We start from the raw sequence: 16,152 nt of genomic DNA on the forward strand, positions 1-16,152 counted from the left end.
TTGGCGATATGAGGCCGAGGATTCGCCATAAATTACCTGGCATTCACCTTACGGTTGGGGACAACCTCGGAAAAAACCCAGCCAGATAATTAGCCCAAGCGGGGATCGAACTCGCGCCCGAGCGCAACTTCAGACCGGCAGGCAAGCGCCTTAACCGACTGAGCCACTCCGGTGACTATGTGTATGTAAGTTATGTATGTACATATGTATGTATGTATGTATGTATGTATGTATGTATGCATGCATGCATGCATGCATGCATGTTCATAAGAATGTGAGATTTGAATTTGGGCAATAAAAGAACAAGATAAATTCTGGATAAGAACAGCAGAGATAAATTAAAAAACAAATTGCGAAATACACAGTGAGTCCCATTGAACGTTCCCGTTATTTCTATCGGCCGACTAGCGGCAGGTGACTCCGTTATCGCCGCGCCGCTGCTTGATCACGCGAACTCATGGCGTTTCGCCGGCTGGTAAAACTTACGTACTAATATTGTATGTATGTATGTATTTATTTACACTGCAAGTGGGCAAGCACCCGGTGGCAGTGGTATACACAATATAAATAATACACAATACAATTATAAGCAATATACTATAAAATTTACAGTACACAATACAATTTTATACACAATACAATAAGAATACACAATACAATTTAACACAATAATAATAAAACATAAATAAAATACCTAATTTTTCAATACAACCTACATAATTATGTATAGGCCCTACATAAGTTTAAATAGTTTTTCACTTTACTCTCATCTCACTCCCTGTAGTGGCACTATGACGCATTTCACTGACGCTTTAGCAGACATTTCACTGACACTCTGTAACACATTTCACAGACACTATAGGACACATTTCATTGACACTATAAATTATCACTGATCGGAACTGTTCACTGCACTGTAAAACCATAACTTCACTGACTCACCTCGCTTCACTGATACAACAGTTCAAATAAGTCAAATAATTACATTAATTAATATTTTTGCTTATTAATAATATTCTGGTACTCGCTCCTCTCATAGTAGCTATTGGAAGTGTTGCCTATCTTGAGTGATATTTAATTCACATCACATCATTTACAGAAAGTGTTTCATCAAACTTGTTCACTAAATTTAGTATTTTTTTTTTACACGAACTGGGTGGCCAGAAAATTTACGTCTAAAATTGCCTTTGTTTTGCCACGTGATTTTTTTTCCGTATGATGTTTTTGTTGTGTGAACTGTCCGAAGACGTTTTCAAAATTGGACACTCACATCTTATGACTAAAGAAGCCGATTTGACTATTCTCAAGACTTTGAACTGGAGTCATTAGTCCTTGACAGCCGGCAGTATAGACTCACATTGACAGGCAGTACTACAGTATTTACTCGGCTATAAATTCCCGAATAAATACAGTACTTCAAGTGCTATTTATTGCGTTGTGGTATGTTTTACAATAGTTAATGAAACAGGTTTCATGAAAGACAAAAAGTGAATTACGTATCACAAAACAAGAGCAACACTTCTCCCTGCTACTGTGTGGAGAGTAAGAAACGAATGTCATTAATACAGGGACATCATTTTATTTTTACTTCAATTTTATTGTACCTGAGTTTTTGAATGTTCTTCACTCCCACCCCCTCTACTAGCAAACTTCCAGCCGTTCTCCACACAGAACCAAGGCCGCGTATGCAGTACTGAGTTAGTGAGTATAGTACGGAAATATGTTCGCATTTTCCAGTGACGAAAGAGCTTTCAATATTGAATCATATTTTTGCAAAGGTACTGTTGTCCGTTTCCCTACGTCGTATCCCGGTTTCTCCCACCTGCTTCTGTTCGCCCCCCTGTAAAGTCTAGTACAGGGCTGGGTAGCAAGAGCGGATTCTACTCTCTCACGGGGAGCCATATGATTTCTCTTCATCCCCTTTCTTCCTCGCCGAACACCGCGCAGCGTTGATTCAGTAACGGGTGAATATTAAGCGTCCCCGTTTAGAGACTGGTTCCGCTCCCAATGCCCAGCCCTGGTCTAGTAGCTGGGCCGTCTTAGCTCTTTTCTGAAAATATTAATTTCTGTTAGGAATTGGACGTCTACGTAATATTATACAGCTGTTTAAAATAACTTACAAGGGCCTCGTTAAGTAATTAACTGTCACGTGATTTCCCCCCCCCTTTCTACGACTCTGCGTCAAAACCACTTGAACGGACAATAGATAGCATTTCTGAGTAATTTTATCTTTTCGGATCGGGCAGAAGTGAAGATTAAATTTACAGTACGTAAGGTACTTTTTTATAGAGTAGGTATAGAATTATTTCAACATGAGTTACTCGTACGAAGGACGAAACTGTAATTGGAATTAGGTACAATAGTCTATAGTGTGATAATATGCACAAAAGAACTGAAGCCTGTATCGAAATGAACGGCCACTATTTTCAAAAATGTGTTTAAATATCCATATTATGATTATTTTTCAATCTAACTTCATTCTCTATATTGTACGCTAATGTGCTCTAACAGTACAATATACACTGCATAATTAATACGTCCGAATGGATGACTCAATTCGTGAGTTAAAATACTTGTTGTTAATACAGTACTGTATTTTGATTAAGCAAAAATCTAATGAAAATTATCAAACTCAAAATTGCGATATTTCCTAGTTTACATAAATGGATTAACTACTTTTCTTCCCTCCTATACCTAGTAAAAAGATTTGTTTGTATTTTACGCCAGTGTCATCGAACTTCAGTCAGCGGTGTTTCCGGTTCTAGACTTTTAATCCAAAGATATAGCCAGGTTAATATTAAAAATGTTAGTAAAAATAAAATGATGTCCCTGTATAACTATTACGTAAGTTTTAATCCGTCGAAGCTCCGTGAGTTCGTGACTTCGCGGAAGCAAGCAGCAGCTGTAAAATGGGGGACTTGCTGCTGGTCGGTCGAAAGAAACAACGGAAACTTTCGCTGGGACTCGCTGTACATCGTTATGTCGTTCTTAATATAGCCTATTCTATAATGTAATGATATTGTAATCAGATTCTACTCTCCTTTACCGACAATGAACCAAATGAGATATTTGTGGTCCATTTGCAACGCAGCATGCCGTGGAGGAAAATCTGAACTAGATGAGAAAGCATATTGCAGTAGTGTCTTTGTTACCACATATTCCAATATTAAGACAGAAAGATGATTCTGGTCGTCGAAATAAAAGGCATTATCTAATTTTGATTTTTTAAATGAAACACCATGAATATCTTGTCTTGCAGCGCTTTCATTATAAAAACGTGGTTACTTAATACTTACATCAAACATTCTACCATAATTCCGAAAAACTAACATGAGGGAATTTTGGGTTAGATCAGTGATGTCAAAGCAAGCGCATTTTTATTACCTTGACGTCGTGTGAGGGCATCAAGCGCTAGGTATGGAAGGAGGAAGGGTTATGTATATGAATAAGCAGCCTGTTGGATTAAGAAAACAGTGGTGTACAAACTTCAAACGAAACGTGAAATTTTACGTCATTTTTATATGACTTCTTTCTGTTTGATATTATCTATATTGCCTGTAAAACAGAAGTACTACCTAATAGCAATTTCTTAGTATTGCAGTTGTATTTTAATCGTTAATAACATGATAAAAAGTTAAGAAGGAATATTCACTTAAATTCCATAGAAGTACAACTATATTGTACTAAGTGAATGAAACACATTATTCATAAAGAAAGTGATATCCCAAAAAAAGAGATTGAGTATGACATGATAAGTTGGAATTTATGATATCTTTAACCTTATAAACTAATCCAAATAATATTATTGTACAAAGTAAAGTTACCTAGGTATGTGTTTTAACTGTAACTAATATTACACACCAAATCTCTTATCGCATTATGCTTTTAAGGTGATGTTGGTGCTCAACTTTCTATCATCAGAATATTCAATTATTTTCTCGAAACCTGCTGAAGTTACAGAGCTCACGTTTTTACAACACATGGGCACATATCTTTTGTTTATGATGTAACAATAGTTGCTTTGTTAATTCATTTCTTTACAAACATTTTCCATACAAATATTTTCAAAATTTTTAACACATTATCTTCAGTAATACGTTTTTACGATATACTAGATTTACGAAAACATTGTTTCAGTACCTGTACGGCTACTGAATAAACATATCTGATAATTTCACTTATCTATAAAAAAAAGTTAAGGAAATACTCCTTTTCAATGAAAAGCAAATTTGTGAAAAATGAACATTAAAATTAAAACTAACATTGTTGTAATGCATTTATACTTCTCAGACAAATCTAAAAATTTACATGGATACAGTTTTAATAAGTTCTCTTCCCTTTATCCTTTAATTAAGTGCTGGCCAACCCTGTATACAGCTCGACCAAGCGACATATACCACTACTTTCGCCTGTCTCTTTCCTTTCCGCTGTAAAGAGCTTAGGCTCTCCTAAGCTCTAAAGCGCGCGCTTGTGTCTGTGGGCATCAGTTGACATGACTGGGTTAGATAGACAAAGTCGAAGTCAATGTCAACCAAATCTGAAGCCAGGACTGACTTTTTTCAGTGTTAAGTAATTAAATTAACCAAGTATCAGGGGCGGCTGTTCATGTGAAGTAGGTGAAGTACGGCTTCACCCATTTACGCGCAAAACACAATCTTGTATTAATCATTAATTCTAGTTATTACCGGTACCATATTCGTAAAATAAAAAAAAGTTTTCTTTTAAGTCGTTATGAATAGTGTTTAGTTGTATAAATAATACCTGTAACCGTCCGCTGAATAGAATAATATCAACTGTTACGAGCGCTGAGCGGTGTCTGTTGGAACTTACAATACTGTAGAGGTGAAATTATTTGGGCTCGCATTGTCATACAGCACTTGGTTTCCATGGTAACGTGACGTCACGCACTAAAGAAAGATTGTATGAGTGAAGTGCGTTGCTTAGTCTTTCAGTTACGGAGAACTGTCAGACTTGTAGATGGAGTGACCAGTTTACAGATCTAACGGTTGAAGCTGATGTCCAAGGCCGGGCCTATTGTTTAAGGGCTGTGAAAATTTAGAGTATGTACTACCTGACTCGAGAATAGTATCCTCATTCCTTGTGTCCAAGCAGTCACCCTTGCAGTGGTAAATTAGCTGGCTCTATGTTATTTTATCAGGAATACACCCTACATACATTCGCAAAGTTTAAAAGTTGTTTTGCGCGGCGTGTATTATTTCTTCTCATGAGCTCGCCAGTTTTGTTTCAGCTCTTGTATTTGAAAGTTTAACGCGCGCGTAAATGTACACATATAGGGTTTAATACTGTGTACGTATATATTAACTTATTATTTAATGTATTTAGAGTATATTAGTGATAAGTGTATTGGCTATAGTGTATTAATCCTACATCATAGTGTATATTATATGTTTAATCACTATAGTGCTATTATACAAATATTTTTTTTTTTTTTTTTTTTTTTTTTAATCTGGCAGAGCTAAGGCCAGTAGGCCTTCTCTTCCGCCCAGCCAGACTCTAATTCTAATTAAATACATTTGCTTACATAGTTATTACATTAATATCTAGATCATAAAACAACATGAAAGTAAATGATGAAAATTGGATAACTAATGTTAGTGTGACAATAATAAACACTGGTAAGAAATAGTTATAATAATAATGATAATAATAATAACAATAATAATAATAATAATGGTAATTATAATAGTAATAATAATAATAATAATGAGATAATTTATATATTTATCTGTGATATATATAACCATTAAACACTGAGAAACCTGAAACAGCTATTATTGTTGACAATAATTGTTAGAAAAATATCTCGTTAACCTATTCTTAAATTGATTTGATGTCTGACAGTCCCTGACATTACTCGGTAGGGAATTCCAAAGTCGAGGAACAGCCACAGTGAAAGAAGATGAATATGAGGATGTTCGGTGGGAGGGAATGGATAATATTGAGGAGTGTTGTGATCGTGTGTCTAGGTTATGATGGGTGGATAAATTTTGAAAACGAGACGCAAGATAGACAGGAGTGGAGAAATGTAATATGTGAAAGAGAAGGGAAAGACAGTGGATTTTCCTACGATCTTCTAGACGGAGCCAGGACAACATTTCGAGGGATGGTGTTACGTGATCAGCCCGGCGAATATTGCAGACGAAACGGACGCACATATTATGAACACGTTGTAGTCTCTGCGCCGAAGTAACGCTTAGGTCAGTAAGCAGAATATCACAGTAATCGAAGTGGGGCATCACGAGTGTTTGCACTAACATTTTTTTCATGGAAAGGGGTAGAAAATTCTTCAATCGTCTAAACGAGTGGATTAATGAAAATACCTTTTTGCAGGTTTCTGCAACTTGAATGTTCCAATTTAAACTTTTATCCATATAAATACCTAGATTCTTTACTGATTCACTGAACGGAATTTCGGTTCCGTGTATTTTAATCGGGGACAAATTTGGTATGGTAATAGTGCTTAACAAACGTGAATGGCCCACAATGATTGACTGTGATTTTTCTGGATTTAGTTTAAGTCGGAATTTCCGTATCCATGTGCAGATTGAGTTCAGGTCGTCATTAATTTTAGTTATTGCATCATTTATTTCGTCAGTGTGGAATTTTATGTATATTTGAAGGTCGTCTGCATAGAGATGGTGTCGGCAGTACTTTAGAGATTCTGATATGTCGTTGATATAAATTGTAAATAGTAAAGGGCCAAGAACTGATCCCTGTGGGATCCCTGACCTTACGGCCTGCCAAGGGGAAGAACGATTTCCAGCTATCACACTTTGTTGGCGGCCATTAAGGTAAGAGTCAAACCACAGGACAACGTGCTCTTCTAGGTGTAGTCTTCTGAGTTTACATATTAATAATTCAATGTCTACAGAATCGAAGGCTTTGCTGAAGTCAAGTAAAGTCATTATTGTCAATTTACGTTCGTCCCGGGCCTCGCGTAGGTCTTCCGTGATTTTAAGTAATGCTGTACTTGTGTTATGTCCGGCTCTGAAACCTGATTGATAAGAGTCGAGAAGTTTGTATTTGTTTAAGTATTCTGTCAGTTGCTTGTGTACAATGCGCTCCAATGCTTTAGATAGGGCAGGTAGGATGCTGATAGGTCTGTAGTCGTTATAAGATGTCGGTGTTTTGGTCTTGGGAATTGAGTGGACAAAAGCGAGTTTCCATTGCTGTGGGTAAGTCGAAGTCATAATTGAGGCATTGAAAATGTGGGTCACAGTCGGTAGTATTACGTCTATGATTTTGTTTAATAACGAAATATTGACGTGGTCTGGTCCTTCTGCTTTAGTTGTGATTCGTTTCAGGGCTTTCTTTACGTCAGATTGCGTAATATACCAAAAGTGAAATTTTTCCCTTGAGGGGTTGGTCCGTAGGTTTAAGAGTTCATCGATTGTCTGTTGTTTGTCAATGGGGCTAAGGGTTGTAGTGTGAGTTTTCGTAAAGTGGTCATTGAGCCGTTCCAGTGAGATTGAGTTGCCGTCTACCTGGATCTTTGTCTGTCTTAATCCCATTGTCTGCACATGTTTCCAAAGCGTGGAGGGGCTAGTTCCTGGTTCAATAAGGCTGTATGCATGTCGGATTTTAGCATTCCTAACAGTCTGGCTGGTTCTGTTTCTCAGTTGCTTGTACCTGTTAAAATTAGTTTCGTTTTTGTCTCGTCTATATTTTCGATATGCCGAATCTCGTTCAGCCATCATGTTGCGTATGTCAGCAGTCATCCACGGCGCAGGCAGTCTTCTCACACGTCTAGTTTTTAGAGGAGCATGTCGGTCATACAAGTCTATAATAAAGTTATTTAGCTGTTCTATCTTCTCGTCCACAGTTCGCAACTTCCATATTGCGTCCCAGGGTATACGTAATGCGTCTTCTATTAAAGCAGAATTGTCAATACGTTTTAGGTCTCTATAAGTAGCTATTTTGGTTGTCAATTTGGGACACTGCAATGCGTATATTACATATATTATATCGTGGGAAGATATTCCAGACGCAGGTAGCTGTCCATGTGAGAGAACTTTGGCAGGATTATTGGTACTTAAATATGAGGATAAATAGTGTTTTAAATTCTGGACGACCTACAGTTCCATTTGTTATTTGTTTTAAAAAGTGCTAAGAAAATAGAGAAGTTGTATAAAATAACTTAAAAAAATTCTTTCGATGAAAGAAGCTTTTCTGTTTGAAGAGATTGAAAATTTCACTCGGAATGCTACATCACAGGAGAGACTTTCATCATTAGCCCCATAGCTTTTCATAGAGATATACTGTCCACCCTCAGTTAAACTCGGACATTTCATGAAGACATCATCAACAGGTTTGCTGCTTTAAAAGATAAGAGGTTTGACTTGGTATGCAAGAAATTGGGTGAGTCCTGAAATAAATTAATTTTCCTGTTTGCATGTGTTCTATAACTATTAAAATTGCACGCAGTTTACGAATAGTAGGCCTACTCGTTATATTGGTAAAACTGGTTATGCAATTGTGTATGTGAACAGCACTTCGCCTATTTTTTTTACGGCGAGCCGCTACTGCTAAGTATTGCGGTTTAGAATAAAATAGTTGAATGAGCCTGAATTAGTGAGAATTACGAGGGAAATCTGGAAACATTTCTGTGCGAACTGGCACCAGCGTTTGTGTGTGAGGTCGCCTACAGCCCTATACCGACAGTTTGCACGAGTACATCCTTGGCTGACACTGCGGTGTCTGACAGCCAACAGCCATTCTAGTGTTACAGTCGCTAGGGGAAGTAGCAGGCCTGCGTCACCAGAGATGGTCATGGCAGTGATCCGGTGTTGGTTGGGCAGGACAGCTCAGTTCATTTGTTCCCATGGATCCTATTTCTGTGCGGTCTGCTGGGAATTGGGTTATGCTCTTCGGGCCGCACAAGTGCGCGTTGCTTGCGTCAAGCAGGAAATGCCCACAGTATGTTTAATATTGATGTACTATTGTTCTGTTGTCCAACGCGACAAATTAAACACAGTAAATTCAGCGACTATCTACGGATCGAAAGATTGGATATAATCTTTACTCTTTAACAATCTGTATTTTTCTCATAACTTACAAACTTCTATTCGAAGTTATCCTCCTTGGGCTTACACGCAAACATTCTGATGGGGGCAGATAAAAAAGTTAAATCTTTTTCTTCCACCATGTTAATAATGTCAAAAGAAGTGCTTATGCAAATTTTGGCCACTCGACCGCAATTACGAGGCCGTCCAGAAAGTGATTTTCCCTGGGGCCGTTTACAGAAGAAAAGCACAAATTGCATGGAAAGATTTATTGAAACAGATACAGCAATTGTTGCGCTATTTCTCAATATATACCCACTGAACATGACACATTTGTCATACCATGGGACCAATTTTTGTATCCTTGTGTCGTAAAAGTCAACCGCCTTGGATCGGAACCAGAGTTTGACAGCCGTCTGCAACTCTCAGTCGATCCCATGATAAGACGATTGCCTCAGTTCCAATGAGGAATATGTTGTAAAATAGCTCAACAATTGCTGTGTCTGTTGCAATAAATTTTTCCTATGAAATTGTTTTTTTTTCTTTCTGTTAACGGCCCCTGGCGAACTTTTTTTTACGGTCCTCATAATTGCAGTCGAGTGGTCAAAATTTGTATAAGTACTTCTTTTGACATTATTAACATGGTGAAAGAAAAAAAGTTAAATTTTTTATCTGCCCCCATCAGAATGTTTACTTGTTCATGAATATTATAACTACTGAACTTCGAGACTTCAAACCGCGGACTAACGTGATAGATTTATAAGTGCAGTAAAAGCTGTGTTGTCCACCGCTGTGGTCTCGTGGTAGCGTGTTCGCTCTCGAACCGGGTCGGGGTTCGAATCCACGCTTGGGACGAGTTGCCTGGGTGAGGTTTTTTCTGGGTTTTCTCTCACTCCTATGGAAGAATATCAGGTAACTTTATCAGGCGTATGGAACTCCACTCATTCTCGCCACTTCCTTTCCTCCCTCATCACCCTTTCCTTCTCACTCTGGTTGTCCTCCTTGGTTTTCAGATTGCGCCTGCGGTGGCCCTCCGAAGCCGCTGGCTCTTTCGGCCGGTCTCTGTGGATATGTCAAATATGGTAGCTGGTGGCCAGCAGCGGAACCCACTCATCTCCCGACGGGAGAGAGGGCTTACACCTCAGACCATTTGAGGGAAGAATGTGGAGGCTGCTGGTGTGGAATGGTACACGGATTTGGATGTATGGCAGGACTGGTCGTCACGGTGTTAGCGAGTGTTAGCGGTTAGGTCGGTTCGGCATGAGTGCGGTCGGTGGGCTTACAACTCATCCCAGGGGCGCACAATAGACCTCAGGTCGCAGTGCACAGGAATGTTCCCATCTCGCCCTCATTGAGAAAATGACATTCGGGAGGAAATTAAACGCAGAATTAATGTGGGAAATGCCTGTTATTATTCGGTTGAGAAGCTTTTGTTTATCTAGTCCTTACTTACTTACTTACTTACTTACTTACTTACTTACTTACTTACTTACTGGCTTTTAAAGAACCTGGAAGTTCATTGCCGCCTTCACATAAGCCCGCTATTAGTCCCTATCGTGAGCAAGATTAATCCAGTCTCTATCATCGTATCCCACCTCCCTCAAATCAATTTTAATATTATTTTCTGCTGTCAAAAAATGTGAAAGTTAGAATTTATAAAACAGTTATATTACCGGTTGTTCTGTATGGTTGTGAAACTTGGACTCTCACTTTGAGAGAGGAAGAGAGATTAAGGGTGTTTGAGAATGAGGTTCTTAGGAAACTATTTGGGGCTAAAATGGATGAAGTTACAGAAGAATGGAGAAAGTTACACAACGCAGAACTGCATGCATTTTATTCTTCACCTGACATAATTAGGAACATTAAATGCAGACGTTTGAGATGAGCAGAGCATGTAGCACGTATTGGCGAATCCAAAAATGCATATAGAGGGAGGCCGGAGGGAAAAAGACCTTTTGGGGAGGCCGAGACGTAGATGGGAGGATAATATTAAAATGGATTTGAGGGAGGTGAGATATGATGATAGATACTGGATTAAACTTGCACAGGATAGGAACCGATGGCGGGCTTATGTGGGGGCGGCAATGAACCTGCGATTTCCTTAAAAGCCATTTGTAAGTGAGTAAGTACGGAACTGCTTCATTTAAGCCTTCACCTAAATAATTTTATACGTAAACGTATAAGTTTTTACCTAATTTAGAAGTCGGCTCGTTTTAAATCTTATTACATTTAAAGGCAAAAATTCTACAAACGACAAGTTTTAACTTACCTACAACATGCTGTATATTGCCAGGTATACACTCGTTAGCCTTATCATCATAATCTGTAATCCCTTTCAGTCTTGTTGTTTTGCTATTGTATGCCTATATTATTCAAATATGTATATTTGGAGAATTTATCCAGGTCTTGAAATGTTCGCTCTAGTTTCTGATTACAAAGGAATAACATGTTACGAGTTTCATGTTTTACTATAGATTCTTGCCTGAGTTATATTCATTCCGCCACATACTTAATTTCTCCTGATTATCATACGGTATTATAACTATTTGCCTGGCACTTTGCACATTCCTGTATGGATTTATCTCTCCGTGATATATTGCATAAATAAATTACTTCCCAGTAATTCCAGGTACAACATTGTATCGTACCCAATGTAATAAATGTGATGCTTTGATAGTAGTCCCACAAGTGTCTATGTAACTGAAGCGGACTGTCAGTTTTCAATTGGGAATGAATATTAACATTTTTGACACGTCACACTCACACAGTTCCAGATATCAACTCTCTAAATCCCACACTTTAATTCAATAGTGTTTTATTTCCGCGGTGTAGCTGGTGTTACAGTACACGACATTTTTATTGTGCACTTGTCACGGAATAAGCAATACAATGTTCAGTGGTGTATTAGTAATTCACGGATATTATATTGTACAATGTTATGAAGTGTCACACTGATGGTGAAGATTAATATTAATACAGTTTTTTTTCTGTTATATATGAATATTAAAACCTACATTCCAAGGATCGATTTTGCAATGTGCATTAGATGAAGTATTATTGCTCTGTCGGCTGTCGTGTAAGAAAACATTAAGGTAACAGTACAGCCTTAACGTTGTATTGATGCCAAATTCGTAGATTTCAATCCCGCCCAAAATATTGAATGTTATCTGTTGTCCATATTCAGTATTGTCTTTAGAGAAGAACGATTCTCGTATTGACTCCACCTCCGTGTATTATTTAGAATAGGGATGCAGAACTGGGCGCCAATTGTGTAATATGTCACAAGCCGGAATAAGTCATTCATCCTTTCTTTAACCCCGTGCATCATTTACAGGATGCTGTAGTGTAGAGGGGATTTGTATTCACTATCTAATGGAAAAATTCAGCGCAATGTCGTTCGAAAAATGTCAGTTTAAAGAGCAAGGGACAAATGAATACTTCTATATTCAAAACAATCACAAAGCGCGTATGAGTTCTGTATTTGGTTCTACATATATGTGTGTGAGCAAACATTCTCGAAAATAAACTTCATTAAGAGCAACAATCCCTCTAAAATAATTGACAGATGCACATTTGATTTCGCTCCTCAGGTTGTAGGTCTATAGGCCTACATCTTCAGTATAGCCTAATGTAACGAAACTGGTGAACAAAAACAAAAATTGAATGCAGAGATATGGTGCACGTTGTAGTTGGGAAGCGGAATTCTCGTCACTGTACCACCTAGTCACTGCAATTTTGTCACTCGATGTTTTGGTCACATTGACTTTTTGGTCACCCGATATTTTGGTCACCAGTAGATATTTTGTTAAACATAATAATTTATTTTGATAAGTAAAATATCCATATCGCGTAACTGGAGCAAAAGAAAAAAAATAAACTAAGTTTATCGTTCACTAAGAAAATATTGAAAACTTACCAAAACATGGAGCCACCGTTAAAGAAGCAATCGCACAATTATCACTTTCACTCACCTGAAAAAGAAAGAAAATAAAGAATTACAGAGTGCCTTAAAATAGTATAGGTACATTTATTCGTTATTGCACGTTTACTGTCATATTTTAGAAAACATAAGGTACAGACGGTTTAAAAAATCATAATAAAGGTGTCTATATTAATAGCCTACTTCAACTGTTTGAAAACTTCTAGCAGCTCATGTTATTTCAACAACATTCATAACCTTTGACATTCGTAAAGTCCATATTCAAATTTGAAAATTAATTTTCAATCAACCATCGTCAAATCAGTGACAAAATACTAAATAGTTAGCAGTCTGGAATGTACTGCTTAAAGATAATGATCGTTTCTCCCACTTATTACGCGAATTTTATAAATTAATTTACCAATATTTTAGGTACAGTAAGTGATTTTATTGTTATATTTGATTTATTTTACGATGATTTATCAACCGCGATGGTTATCTAGCGTCTGAGTGAGATGATGTCAGCGAAATCAGTCCAGAGTCCAGCGCCGAAAGTTATCCAAATTTGTGCTTAATGGGTTGAGGGAAAACCTTGAAAAAAACCTCAACCACGTAACTTGTCACAACCAGAATTTCAACCCAGGCCCGCTCGTTTCACGATCAGACATGCTGTTACTTCACAGCAGTGGACTGAATTCAGTGCTAAGAAAATCTAGAAAATATATGTCGGAATGTCCTTTGTCACAATTATTTTGTGATTATTACTTAATTAGAGCGAGTGGTGTACGGAAAGCAATTGGAAAGCTACCGCATTTTTACAAAGAAAAACTGCGAACATGGCATGATAAATCTTTCATGGTAAAACTGATAAGAAAGAGAAAAAGGAATTGATTGGATCACTTGCTGAAAAGAAACTGCCTATTGAAGGATGTACTGGAAGGAATGGTGAACGGGAGGAAAATTCGGGGCAGAAGAAGATGTTAGATGATAGACACAGTAAGATATATGGATCATATGCAGAGAATAGAAGAAAGGCAGAAAAGAGGAGATTCCAAGATATGCAGTGAATGATCTGCCCTTGGGCAGAAAATTATGAATGAATAAATGAATTATTTAATTATTGTACAGGGACATCATTTTATTTTTACTAACATTTCTTCACTTCTGCCCGATCCGAAAATATAAAATTACTCAAACATGCTATCTACTGTGGTTTTGTCGTAGAAAGGATGGAAATCACGTGACAGTTAATTAATTAATGAGGCCCTTTTATTTATTTTAAACAGTTGTATAATATTACGTAGACGTCCAAATCTTAACAGAAATTAATATTTTCAGAAAAGAGCTAAGACAGACCAGCTACTAGCCTTTACAGAGGGACGAGTAGAAGCCGTTGAGACAAACCGGGTTGTGACATAGGCAAACGGACGACAGTACCTGTGCGAGAATATGATTCAATATATTGAAAGTGAACAAATTTCTGGAACGTACTATACTAACTCAGTACTGTTTGTGTTTACTATGACCGTAAGGCGACTTTGATTGTATACGCTTGGTTCTGTGTGGAGAATGGTTGTAAGTTTACTAGTAGAGGGGGTGGGATTGAAGTACATTAAAAAACTCAGGTATAATAAAATTTGAAGTGGAAATAAAATGATGTCCCTGTATTTAGGTGATTATGACCTTTTTAAAATGTTAAAAATTTTGAATTCAACCTGAACTACAATGCTGTATCTTCAGAAATTGGTCACCTATTCCTAAGCAGAAGTTATTCTTGGTTTTGAAGATTGAGTGAAACATCGAGATCTCACTACACTACACATGGAAGAGAAAACGTTCTTAAATCATTGAAACCTCGGCCTCACGTCACTTAACTATCCCCTCAACTAACCGACTAACCTCGTCACATACTTCAGACTCATGTCACTTAGCTATCCCATCATTTAACTCATCTAATCCATAACAAAAGGCAATTCAGGCTCGGTCCCTTGTGTGGCGTGGGGAGATAGCCTACATTTTACATTTTATTTTTTGTTCTGCATTTGCTATTGCGATTAAAGATATTTTACTCTGTTTCATAGACGTAGAAACATCATATGTTTCTGAGCTCCGTATCAACCGACTCCATTGTCAGAGTGGGCAAAGAAAGGGAGCCTACGCATTGATTCAGTGAGTCCAGGTCTGCAGAATGGCTCTAGGCACAGTGCAAAAGCCGAGGAATGTCGGACCACGTTGAACACCATGAAAGCTTAAAATAATTTGCTATTGGATTCCACTTTTCATCATCCCTTAATTTTATTCTTTGTAATGTATCTACAGTCTCCAGTTACTGTAAATATACTGACGTTCTATTACTTATCGAATTTCGTATTTTCTCTGTTTACTTCCAAATTTTTTACTTAAACAGAATATCAGAGACATATTTTCAAGAAGTGTGTTTAATTTTCAGATGATCTTTAGTTAAAATAGCTGAGAGTGAAGAGATACGAAACATTAACAGGTTCACCTCTGTGGAGTAATGGTTAGCACGCTTCACGGACTCTAAAATCACCAATCATAACTTCAGATCTTTTCCAAGTTTACGACGCCTCATTCTTTTCCGTCCTTTTCCTGAAATTGCCTTAGCAACAAGATAAGATTCCTCACTCATTTTGAAATTAATGCCGCCAAAAAAAAAAAGCACGCCGAAAAAACTGCTACTTATTACTCTAGAACAGTGATGTCAAAGCAAGCGCATTTTTCTGACCTTGACGTCGTACGCGGGCAACAAGCGCTAAGTATGGAAAGAGGAAAGGTTGTTTATATAAATAAGCAACCTATTGGATTAAGAAAACAGTGGTGCACAAACTTCAAAGGGAACGTGAAATTTTATGTCGTTATTTTTATATGGCTTCTTTCTGTTTAATATTATCTATATTGTCTGTAAAACAAAAGTACTAACACTGATTTCTTAATATTGCACTTGTGTTTTAAATCTTAATAACATAATAGAGAGTTAAGAAGGAATATTCACTTAAATTCCATAGTAGTATAATATTATACTGTATAAAGTGGATGAAACAATCATTCATACAGAAAATGATATTCCAAAGAAAGAGATTGAGTATGACATGATAAGTTGGAATTGATATTTATGGTACCTTTAGCCTTATAAAAGTAATCAATAAACTAATCAAAACAATGTTACAGTACACGTTCAAAGTTACTTAG

General features: G+C 37.3%; 1 protein-coding gene across 3 annotated transcripts in view; it reads right to left on the minus strand.

Moving 5' to 3' along the window:
- Positions 1 to 16,152, minus strand: part of rdo (reduced ocelli) — an 819,123-nt gene that overhangs the window by 593,141 nt on the left and 209,830 nt on the right. For 2 of the 3 annotated variants that reach the window (XM_069842055.1, XM_069842057.1), the window contains one exon: positions 12,940 to 12,994. The exons of the other annotated variant lie outside the window; for it this stretch is intronic. The gene's annotated coding sequence lies outside the window, so the exon portion shown is untranslated. The remainder of the gene's footprint in view (positions 1 to 12,939; positions 12,995 to 16,152) is intronic. 3 annotated transcript variants of the gene reach the window in all.

Source organism: Periplaneta americana, chromosome 12 (genome assembly GCF_040183065.1).
Source record: "Periplaneta americana isolate PAMFEO1 chromosome 12, P.americana_PAMFEO1_priV1, whole genome shotgun sequence".
NCBI lineage: Eukaryota > Metazoa > Arthropoda > Insecta > Blattodea > Blattidae > Periplaneta > Periplaneta americana.